This window comes from Trachypithecus francoisi, unplaced genomic scaffold (assembly GCF_009764315.1).
Source record: "Trachypithecus francoisi isolate TF-2019V2 unplaced genomic scaffold, Tfra_2.0 Lachesis_group11, whole genome shotgun sequence".
In the NCBI taxonomy this organism is placed as follows: Eukaryota; Metazoa; Chordata; class Mammalia; order Primates; family Cercopithecidae; genus Trachypithecus; species Trachypithecus francoisi.
Genome location: NW_022681456.1, coordinates 120,962,042 through 120,974,300, shown reverse-complemented (window position 1 = coordinate 120,974,300; position 12,259 = coordinate 120,962,042). Strand labels below are relative to the sequence as shown.

The 12,259-nt window shown below is 44.9% G+C and overlaps 1 long non-coding RNA gene across 1 annotated transcript in view; it reads left to right on the top strand.

Moving 5' to 3' along the window:
• Nucleotides 1-9,838: 9,838 nt before the first annotated feature.
• LOC117090527 overlaps nt 9,839-12,259 on the top strand; it is a 16,886-nt gene continuing 14,465 nt past the window's right edge. The window contains exons 1-2 of the long non-coding RNA XR_004440042.1: nt 9,839-9,851; nt 11,697-11,703. This is a non-coding gene — a long non-coding RNA (uncharacterized LOC117090527). The remainder of the gene's footprint in view (nt 9,852-11,696; nt 11,704-12,259) is intronic.

Below are 12,259 nucleotides of genomic sequence, written 5' to 3'. Positions count from 1 at the left end.
TGATAAAGGACTGATATCTATAATTTATAAAGAACTATCAAAATTCAGCAGTGAAACCAAACCATCTACTTTGAAAATGAATAAAAGACTAGAAGAGACATTTCAGATAACATATAAGCACTTGAAAAGATGTTCAACATCATGAGCCATCAGAAAAATGCACACTAAAGCCACGTCACTATACACCTATCAGAATGGCTAAAATAAAAAGTAGTCACAAAACCAATGCTGGTGAGGATGCGGGGAAACGGGATCACTCACACTTGGCTGGTGGGAATGGAAGATGGTACAGCCATTCTGGAAAACAGTGTGACAGTTTCTTAAAAAACTAAACATGTAATTGCCATAGGACGCAGCACTCACATTCATGGGAGTTATCCCAGAGAAATGAAGACTTATGTTCACACAAAAGCCTCTATGTATCTGTTCATAGCAGCATTATTTATAAAGGCTAGAAACTGGAAACAGCCCGGAGACCGCTCAGCAGGTGAATGGTTAAACAAACGGGTGCACCCAGGCCCCAGATACCACTCTGCAGTAGTTAGTGACATCCTTGTTCATCAATCTTTCAAACTAGAAACCACCATCATGCTTAATCCCCTTTTTTCCATCCTGGGTCTGAGTGGACTTCATTTTGCATTTCTCTCCAATGCATTTTCCCTCTGTCCTTTCTGGTTGTGCCTCATGCCCCATTTGAACTGTTGTAAGGGCCACCGAATTGTTTCTCTGTCTCATCATGGAATCCTTTCTACACTTCATGCCCCGCATTGCCATTGGAACAATCTTTCCAAAACATGAACAAACTAACTTAAAAGAAATAACCCAGGTAGCCTTCCAAATAAGTCTAAGCTTTCCGTTAGAAGTTTTACTTCTTGTCTATAGGGAACCCCAGGACTGTAGAGAGATGAATTTGCTGTCTGCATTTTAAGATCAGGCAGAAATCCCTGGAGGGGCCCATGTGGAATCGTGGCACAAATACTGGTTCTAGAATCAGAAGCCCTCATATCCTGGTTCTAACACTAGCTGGATGTTCTTGGGAAAGTTTTGGTTTCAAACCTCAGTATGAGGAAGTATACTCAAGGGATCACCCAAGGCTGCTGGGTGGAGCGGATGAGGGGCGTGGTGTAAATGCTGTGTAATCCGTGAAGCACATTGCATGTGTGAGAAGTGGAGCTGTGTGGATAGCGGTTCTGGAATCATTGTATGAAAACGATGGAAAGCACATTCGTAGTTCTGCCTGATGATACCACTGAGAGCCTGTGTTGTACATGCCTGCAACATGGGCGAGGCCCGGGTCAGTACAGCTCACAGTTTGGTTCTCATGCAGTTTGAAAGGCCCGAGAGGACCCTTCCCGCCTCCAGCTGTAGGAAGGAGGCGGCTGTCTCCTGCCTATATTTGGTGGGATTGTCTGTGGCTCCTTGGGGACAAGAATGCAGGGAGTGGGGGAAGAAAGCCGGCCTAACTGCTGGCTAGTCAGCCTTCCCCCAGGGAGGAGTGGAGGGGTCATTTCGTGGTAACTTGCCAAGTCTTTCTTAACCCATCTGCTGTTAGAAATGACTAGCATGACAAGTAAAAGACCCGTTAGAGACAGATGGGCTATGTGTCCCATGCGTTTACGGCTTTGTGGCCTCAGAGCTGCCAGGACTCCATAGCTTTCTGGGGAATGCTGGCTCAGCCAAGGGGCTGAAAATAGTGAGAGGAAGACAATCCACCCTCGTTACTCTGGTCTGGGAGTGATTACTGAGGAGAGTGGCATGGAGGGCCCAGCTGTGGGGTCCCTCTCAAGTACGCCCTCACCGCAGTGGGAATGCGGGTCTCAACCTCCCTAGGCCTCCGTGATTTTCATCTGTCACATACTCACGTCCAGCAGGGATGTCTATGGTGATGAGATGAGGGAGCATCATAGCACATGTGGCACTTAGTAGGCTTGCGGTGAGTGGACGCTGGCATCAGTGGAACAGGAGACTGGGCGCTGCGTGTGGATGCACTCACGTGCTGGTGGCATGGGTGGACAGAGGAGAGAGGGATGCTCTGCAGGTCTCCTGTTGGTCTGTCACCCCTGCTGTTGTGAGCAGAATCCGTGAGTGTGTTCTGTTGCCCCAGTCAACTTGGTAGGCTGATTGCTCAATTTTCTGTTTCCACTTTTGATTTCTTTTTTATTTTTTGAGACAGAGTCTCGCTCTGTCACCCAGGCTGGTGTGCAGTGGCTGGATCTCAGCTCACTGCAAGCTCCGCCTCTGGGGTTTATGCCATTCTCCTGCCTCAGCCTCCCGAGTAGCTGGGACTACAGGCACCCGCCACCTCGCCCAGCTAGTTTTTTGTATTTTTTAGTAGAGATGCGGTTTCACTATGTTGGCCAGGCTGGTCACAAACTCCTGACCTCGTAATCTGCCCATCTCGACCTCCCAAAGTGCTGGGATTACAGGCTTGAGCCACCGCGCCCGCCTCACTTTTGATTTCTTAAGAATGGGAAAAGGAGTACTTCAGTTACTTTTCTGGTTGATGGCATACATTCTTTGATATCACCCTAATGCTTTTTAATTTCTATATATTTTTGATGCTGGAGCTTGCCTAACATCTGTATTTTTATGCCTCACCCTCTCGTGTAACTGTTGGCCACACCAAGACCAGAGAGAAGTGACCAGACCGATCGGTAGCAGGGCTAGGACTGGAATTCCCCAGCCTTTTGATATCCAGCAGTCTCTGTTTTCTGTATTGTACTGCTTTTCCCTATTTCGACCCCTGTTAGGACAGTGGATGTGAAATGTAGCTGGACACTTTTTGGGGTGTGCTAGGAGTGTGGCAGATGCCTCAGACTGGCATTTTCCCCTGGTTCTGAATTCTCATGGCTCAGAGTCAGTCCCTAGGCTACTGACTGGGAAGATACAGGAAGTTGTCTTGTATGGCAAACTATACCAGGGCATTTTTTTCACCCGGCAATTTATTTGGTTTGGACTGGAATAAATGTCTGATATTAGTTTCTTTGCCAATATTATTAGGGAGTGGAGCCTGACTGGTTAACTTAGCGCGATTCATAGTGCTTAGAATCTCAGTGAGTGTGTGTTGACCTGAATGAAATTGTGAAAGCGTCTTGGACAGTGGTTTGCAAACCTAGCTGCATCTGGGGGGCTGTGAAAAAAGCGTGCGTGCTTACTCCAGACCAGTTGAAATAGAATCTGCAGAACTGGAGCCTGGGCAGCTATAGTGCTGTTAAAAACCCCCAGGTTGTTCTGGTATACCATAAAGGTTGAGATCCACTGATCCACAGTGAATTGGAGTACTGGAGTCCTGGATCATAGACATGCCTTATGTCTTAGTTTAGAATGGCTCTTGTGCTTTAGAACTGTGAAAAAAAGTGTTATGCAAGCAAATGTGGAAATAGCCTAAATGCCACATCCTGTTACTACCTGCCATGAAGTATACTTACCAATTATTCACTCTATTCTGATCTCTACCCATTCCACCTTTTCTTCATGGAACAATAATTTGACAGTTGGTTATGCAGAACCAGAGTAAGTCTAGTTTGATTGGCGGGAGACGATTTTGGGTATGAAGTTCTCTTTAGGCATCTATTGAACTCTTGTTTGTATCACTCTGTGCTGGACAGTTTATAAATATTACTTCTTTAAGCAAGGCCTATGGAGTCAGGCTGCCTGGGTTTTGCTAACTAGCTGTGTCATTTGGGGCAAGTTTTTAAGCTTATATAAACCTGACTTTCATCTGTGAAATGGGATGACAAGGGGTCATGAGCCGCCACACCTGGCCTTGAATGTGGATTATCATCTCACAGGATCGTGCAAATGTGTGTGTAAAGTGGTTAGTTTGGTGCCTAACACACAGTAACTACTCAGTGAAGTTATTATTACACCGTCATCATCATATTTAAATGTAAATATTAACAGCTAATAAATTTGTAAAAGGTACTATACCCTTACCCCTTGAACCAAAGACTACTTTAGTTTTAAGTGGTTGGGTTAATTTATCACTTAAATATTGGCCTCTTGAATACCTTGAATTTCAATTGGACATAGCCGGAGGATTTCATAATTGGATCGTTGCCTCTGGAAGTTGGAGCTTGTTTGTTTGTTTGGTTTCACTTCCTACACTAAGCATGTGGCTCTACGCACCTTTGTGGTGACTTCTGGTACTGGGGAATCAAAGCTTCATTCGCTTCTTTGGAGGAGATGATCTTACGCTATACGAAGCACTCAGACTTCGTTAACTATGTACCATCCAGACAAGACCAGGTGCTTCCCATGGCAGCCTGTCCTTTTCTTAGCTCTCTCATCAATCTAGCCTGTTCCTTCTATTCCTCTTTGTACTAGAACTTCTCTTTGAACAAGGAATGTTGTTTTGCCACTGCTAGGTCCCCAGCAGTTAGTAATGCCTAGCACATACTAGGTGCCTCCTGAATGTTAATAGGTGATAATCTAGCAGAACACACAATAAATCTGCAGGTTGAGATTTAGGCTGTGTGGTATGAACGCTGCATTGGCAAACTTATTAAATCAATTTTGTTAATACAAGTTTAAAATGTCTTAGTAACTGATTTAGTTAAGTAATCCTTTACTGAGTGTCTTCTAGGTGAGACATTGGGGACAGAAAGGTAATAATATACGATCCCTGCCTCATGCACAGGAAGTCTAGTGTGATGGACAGACATGCGCCAATGGCTGCCATGGAATATGGTATTAAGATAAAGGGGCACTCTGTGTGCCCTTGGAGCATAGAGCAGGGCTTGTATTCTGGGAACATGGGTTCCATGTGAAAACACAATTTATTTATTTAATTTTATTTTTTGAGACAGAGTCTTGCTCTGTCGTCCAGGCTGGAGTACAGTGGTGTGATCTCGGCTCACTGCAACGTGCTCCCCCCAGGTTCAAGTGATTCTCATGCCTCGAGCATGAGATCTGGGTAATCCCGAGTAGCTGGGATTACAGGTGTGTGCCACCACGCCCGGCTAATTTTTGCATTTTTAGTAGAGATGGAGGTTCACCATGCTGGCCGGGCTCGTCTTGAACTCCTGACATCAGGTGATCCTCCCACCTCGGCCTCCTAAAGTTCTGGGATTATAGGCATGTATGTATTCATCCTTTTAAAAATCTGCACTTAACTTTAAATGGGTACTAATTAAACTATTGAATGACTTTAGTATGGATTGAATGGCTTTGCTGGGGCCTGATTTTTAATTTCCTTCATTAGAGGAAAAAAAAAAAAAAATGCAGGTTGAATATCCCTCATCCAAACTGCTTGGAACCAGAAGTGTTTCAGATTTTTTTATATTTTTGGATTTTTGAATATTTGTGTTATACTTACTGGTTGAGCATCCTGAATTCAAAAATCCAGAGTCTGAGCTGCTCCAATGCACATTTCGTTGAGCGTCATGTCGGCACTCAAAAAGTTGTGGATTTCGGAGTTTCTGGTTAGGGAGACTCATCCTGTATGGGTGCTGGATTGTTGCAGGAGTTCTGGACCAGAGGTTAGGTGACTAGGCTTTGGTTTTCTCTTTGTTACTAAACAGGCTGTTTTCTTCCATAAGCTCAGCTTTAGATCCCCCGGTTGTCAAAGAAAGGGATGGGCCATCTGATGTTTAAGGCTTCTGTTAGTTCTGACTTGGAGACACTTGGGTTTAGTTCATCTTCCTTAGGAGTGGACCAAGAACATGGGAATTTTGAAATTGTTAGTCAACATTTACGGGGTCGTTGCAGCCTGGTTTTGGGTAAAGGTCATCTTTAGTGAGCCCAGGGAGAAGCACTGGCTTAGCTGTCAGCTGAGAGAGGTAAGCAGTCCTATTAATTTTCCTCTGTTTTAGTGAAGGCATTGTTAAGGGTCACAGCGTTAGTGGAGCTGGCTGGAAAGAGGAGGGGAACTCACTGTTACAGGTTATATTGAGTGTCTTTTCAGTCACTAAATGCTTTTTATGATATGTTTTTCAGGATTTCAGTGTTGTATGATTTCTCTGTGTTAAGCACAGGAAATTTAACATCAACAAAAAAGAATGCTTTTTTTTTTTTGAGATGGAGTTTCAATAAACTTGTATTCACAAAATTGATTTAATAAGTTTGCCAATGCAGCGTTCATACCACACAGCCTAAATCTCAACCTGCAGATTTATTGTGTGTTCTGCTAGATTATCACCTATTAACATTCAGGAGGCACCTAGTATGTGCTAGGTGCTTGTCGCCCAGGCTGGAGTGCAGTGGGGTGATCTCAGCTCACTGCAACCTCGACCTCCTGAGTTCAAGCGATTTTTCTACCTCAGCCTCCCGAGTGGCTGGGATTACAGGTGCCCGCCAGCATGCCTGGCTAATTTTTGTATTTTTAGTAGAGACGGGGCTTTGCCATATTGGCCAGGCTGTTCTTGAACTTCTGACCTTAGGTGATGCTCCCGCCTCAGCTTCCCAAAGTGCTGGGATTACAGGTATGAGCTGCCACGCCTGGCCTTGAATGTCCTTTCTATGGGAATCTACAAAAGCCAGCTTTTGAGTCTAGTGGCAGAAAACCTCTTCTTCATTGTTTAGCTGTGCTGTGAGCTTGGAGGGCTCGCAGCATAAAAGACCCAGCTGAAAAATCTGTAGTATTTTATGTCAGTTGGCTCTGGTGGAGAATTTAATGAGCACTGGGCTGGAGTGATACTGTCAGAGTTCACGAGCTGTTTGAGGCTCTTGAAGCCATTATACTGGGGTTGCCCGAATACATCGGCTGGACTCACTATTTCTCTCGGGAGTAGGGGGGTGGAAAATGCTGTGGTCTTAACTCTGCTCTTAATTTTACAGTGCTGTTATTCATGGTAAGAATGATTTCATACGTTCGTATTTTGCTTCGTAATTCACAGAGAATTTTAACATTCATTATCTGATTTTATTCCCTCAGCAGTTCTGTGAAAAAGGCAGAGCAGTTTTCATATCTCCTGTTTTCCCATGATTCTCTTGTGGCTCACAGAAGCTAAGAGCCTTCACCAAGGTTATAGGGTGAATGAGTCACAGAGCTGGGAGTAGAGGCTCAGGCTTGTAGTGACCCTGTTTCTTCCTCCATAGCTCCCTCTGGTGGCGCTATGCTCAGGTAACTGCGCATGCTCAGTTTGGTCTTTTGTAAATCCCTGCCCCATTTCAGGGGAGATTCTTGGGAGGCTTCTATTCATTTTGGAGCATTTAAGTATCTTGTCCTCTCTCCCTCCTCCCAGATGCATGGGCATTTCTGCAGACCCCGAGGCTGGCCCTTGTGCATGGGGGCGTCTCCTGCCTCCACGTTGCTTGCATGCCCCCTTCTGAAGGTGCTCTTCCCCGCATGGAGCCCCCTCGTGCCTTCCTCCGCACTGCAGGCTGTTCCCTAAATGTTACTGACTCAGCATCCTTGTTTTCCAGAAATGGGACGGGGTATGGATGCCAAGTTCTTTTCTGTGTGAAGGCTGCGATTGTATCATCTTGCCTTCCCCGTGTGTGCTCCTTGAGGGTGTCGCTGTGCTGCGGTCATCTGTGTTCCCTAGGGTGCCTCCCTTGGAGTTCCGGCGGTAGCAGACATGCAGTCAGTGCTCATGGCCTAAATGAGAGGAAGGCCAATGGAGCCATTAAATCTGGAAAATGACAAGTGAGGGAAAGGAATTTTTATTTAAGGCATGTGAAAAAGATATCTTTTTAGAATAGTTGACCTGTTTCTCAACTGGAGTTGAATTTCAGCTCAGAAAAGCAGCTGTGTGCCCAGAGGGCTTTAGGATTTCAGTTGGTGGCAGATGAATTTAATTTGTTGTATGAATGTATTATCCTTTTGTGGTTTTATTACACCTTTCTCCCAAATGGAATTGATTTTTCTATAAAAGTCACGCTTCCTTTTTCAGAAATGTAACACTAATTGGTCTCCCAAAAGATTCCCTGTCAGGAACCAAACACACTGCCTCAGACTCACGGTCCCTGGTTTCTGCCTGTGCAGCTGCAGGGGAGAGAGGCACGCTCAAGCTGAAATCAAGACGCATGTCTGCATCTTCTCTTTCTTTACTGCTGTTTCGTCTCTGAGCTGGCCTGCCTTCAACGTCTAGGAGCTTGGTGTGTGTAGACACATGACGGTACGGAGGAGGGATATGGTGTTGCAACAGCCAGGAGACTCGCTGAAGTCTCTGTTCTCTTCCTGCTCACTGCTCTGACTTTGTATAAGTCACATTTGTAGGGCTGTGCACAGTGGCTTACACCTGTAATCCCAGGACTTTGGGAGGCTGATCTGGGAGGATCTCTTGAGCCCAGAGTTCAGAACCAGTCTGGACAACATAGTGAAACCCCATCCCTACAAAAAATAAAAATTAAAAAATTAGCCTTGTGTGGGGGCTCATGCCTGTAATCCCAGCTACTGGAGAGGCTGAGGTGCGAGGATTACTTGAGCCCGGGAAGTTGAGGCTGCAGTGAACCATCATCACGCCACTGCACTCCAGCCTGGTCAGAGCAAGACCTTGTCTCAAAAAACACAAAAACAAACAAACAAAAACCCATTTGTAATAGTGGCAGTAGTTAACTTTTGAAAGTTTGGAGAAAAGTTCCTAAATAACCTGTGACCATGGACAACTTACTTAGCCTTTCTAGGCCTCAGTTTCCTCATCAATGAAAAATAAGAGAATATGGTACTGATCTTACAGGATTTCAACAAGAACTAAACAAGATAAAACTCAGAGCCTGGCACCTCGTGAGTGTGCACTTAATGTTATTATTTCAACATTTTAGAGGAAAAAGAATGCTAATGGGTTATTATGGCTAAGCATAGTCTATCACTGGTGTTACTGATGGTATTGGAAGGAACTTGAATTCCATATAGATAGTGTGATGGAGAAAATATTTTGGGCATTGGCAGTATTTATTCAAAGAACAAAGGACGTGTCTGTCCTGTGTGGAGAACCGTTTCCGCTTGTTTCTTTAAATGCTATGGGAAAAGCAGTCGGCCCTTTGCTGTCTGCCAGACAGCTTCAGTCTCCGCGTACTGATTTGGCCAATTGTGGCTCGCTGTCATCATGGCAGCAGCAGTTGAAGGGACAGCTTGTCTTGCTTTGCATTTTTGGGTGTTTGTGCTATTTATAGATAATTAAGAAAAGACATGGAAGCCTGTTTATGGCAAGCTGGCAAATTCAGCAAAACATAGAAAAATCTGTTAGCACAGTTTGCACGTGTGCGGGCACAGAACAGCCAAATAAACACACACGTCTTCCTGTATTTTAAAAACTCTCTGAAAAAAAAAAAAAAGATATTAAACCATTGCCTAGATGGCTTATAGAGCTTTTTCCTTGAAGTTCATGAGTGTGGCTGTCAGACATCTAAAACCCGAAGTCAGCTTAAAACATCAGCATCATTTTGATGCTACCCCCTACCCGCCCTTTTTTTCCATTTGTTAAGGGACAAGGATCCAGGAAGGAAAGTATCAGCTTACAGAGCCTTTTGTTACAATAATCTTTCGTGTTCTTTCTTTTGGTATCTTATTCTCTGTTTACATTTTATTTTTATTTTTATTTTTATTTTTTTTTGAGACAGAGTCTTGGTCTGTCACCCAGGCTGGAGTGCAGTGGCGTGATCTCAGCTCACTAAAACCTCTGCCTCCCAGGTTCAAGTGATTCTTGTGCCTCAGCTTCCTAACTGGGATTACAGGCATGTGCCACCACGCCCAGCTAATTTTTGTGTTTTTAGTAGAGACAGGGTTTCGCTGTGTTGATCAGGCTGATCTTGAACTCCTGAACTCACGTGATCTGCCTGCCTCAGCCTCCCAAAGAGCTGAGATTACAGGTGTGAGCCACCGCACCCGGCCGCTGTTTCCATTTTGTAACACTAGCGTCACCCCAGTGTAGGGTGGCTAGGGGTATTCTTCTTTCCTGTTTCCTGGTGTATTTTCCTCTACAGCATTGATCACTCTTTAACATACTTTTTGGTTGTCTGTCTCTACCTACAAAAATATATGTTCCCTGTTATATTTGATATCTATATATCTATATGTATCCCTGGTGATATACCAGTGCCTGGCATGTAGATAGTTAGTCAACATTTGTTGAATGAATGAATGAATGGGCTGAAAGAACCTTATTCTTCTTTCTTCTGTCACTTCACACCAAATGCTTTTGGAAAATGCTATGTGAACAGGGATCATAAGCAGGAGAGGTTACACACATTGCTGGGGGATTAGCCCATCACCCTCAGATACTTGTCTGGAAGGAGGTGGAGTACTTGAGTAGAAATGATACAAGATAACTTCTTCAGGAAATCAGCCAAGTGTCACCGCTTTTCACATAGGCGTGTGATGTTTGCGTGTGTGTGTATGAAGAGCTGTCGTGGCCTAGAATCACGGGTCTTTAGATCCCTTGTACAGATAGAAAAGTAAAGGCCGAGGCCCAGGAGTGCCGCAGGCCACCGAGGTAGAGTCCCTGTCTGTCCTTCTCAGTGCCCGGTCACTTCTCACTGCACTCCCCTATTTACTGCTAAAGCCACCTTCCCTGACTCTGGATGTGTAACCACAAGGGAGAAAATGTACTCCAGGCTCACAGTTTGTGGAGAAAAAACCCAGCAGCTGAAAATAATGTTCACAAAGTTTGTACCTAGAAAAAGTGGCCATTTCTATAATGTCTTTAAATTTCCCTGTTTCTCATAAATTTTATAAACAGACAGTAGAAGGAGATTCAGGTACAGCAACTTTAGAACAAGGTGGAAAAAATCACACCTAGAGCCTTCCAGTTTCTGTTTTCTTCTCAGTTTAGGGCTGAGGCACTTTAGCTTCCTGTCTAAGGGACCACTCAAATCCGATTAGAAGCCATTGTGGGCTGGTAATTATCCATAATTTTAGGAAGACAGGTGCAGCACCAACTCTGTTCTCTAATAGCAGCCTTATTAATTTTAAATTTGCATGGCAGGAGAAGCAGATGGCGAGGTGGGATAAGCGTTCAGATGCTTGGTCATTGATAGCTTTTTACTTCCACGTATCACGTGGGGATTTGGGACTCGGGAAGCCCGCTGAGAAGTGATGATTATCTGCCCCCTAAACAGCTGGGATCTTTTTCATCCTGAGCTCAGAAAGATTGCTCCTACTGCAGCCAGGGAAGACGGGTTGTTGACTGGTTAGAAATCATGGCAGGTTATTTTCTCCACCCGCAGTTCACAGTTCAAAAGCAGAGCTATCAAAAAGTTGTCTTCTCTATTGTATTTCAAGTCTAGGTGTTTAAAAAATGATGTAAGCAAATTAAGCATTTCTTTAATGGTAGTTGTGTGTGTTCTTGATGCGAATGAGAGGTGCATTCCCTTGTAAAATCCCTGGGACTTTATAGGAAGATGTGAGTCTTAGAACAGAAGTTGGTTTTCTAGATGATCACGTAGACATGATGCTGAGCACCAGACAAAGATGTTGATTGAAGCGATTTTAAAAAATTTTGTCTGAGTTCAGATTTTACATCAATATTTAGAAAATCAGCAAAAGAACTTGGAGGAATGTTCTCAGGCATGCAGTTCAGCCCCCTGCCCACATTGTCATAAAATCCCAGTGTGTGTACAGGGAGGTGCATTCCTTTCTGTTCTCATCACAGGTCCTTCCCTGGCTCTGCACCTGCCTGTCATGCGCATCCGTGTGAAGAGACCACGAAACAGGCTTTGTGTCAGCAATAAAGCTCTTTAATCACCTGGGTGCGGGCGGGCTGAGTCCGAAAAGAGAGTCAGCGAAGGGAGATAAAGGTGGGGCCATTTTATAGGATTTGGGTAGGTAAAGGAAAATTACAGTCAAAGGGGGGTTGTTCTCTGGTGGGCAGGAGTGGGGGGGGTCACAAGGTGCTCAGTGGGGGAGGTTTTTGAGCCAGGATGAGCCAGGAAAAGGAATTTCACAAGATAATATCATCGCTTAAGGCAAGGACCAGCCATTTTCACTTCTTTTTTTTTTTTTTTTTTTTTTTTTTTTGAGACGGAGTCTCGCTCTGTCGCCAGGCTGGAGTGCTGTGGCCAGATCTCGGCTCACTGCAAGCTCCGCCTCCCGGGTTCACGCCATTCTCCTGCCTCAGCCTCCCGAGCAGCTGGGACTACAGGCGCCCACCACCTCGCCCGGCTAGTTTTTTGTATTTTTTAGTAGAGACGGGGTTTCACCGTGTTAGCCAGGATGGTCTCGATCTCCTGACCTCGTGATCCACCCGACTCGGCCTCCCAAAGTGCTGGGATTACAGGCTTGAGCCACCGCGCCCGGCCATTTTCACTTCTTTTGTGGTGGAATGTCATCAGTTAAGGCGGGACAGGGCATTTGCACTTCTTTTGTGATTCTTCAGTT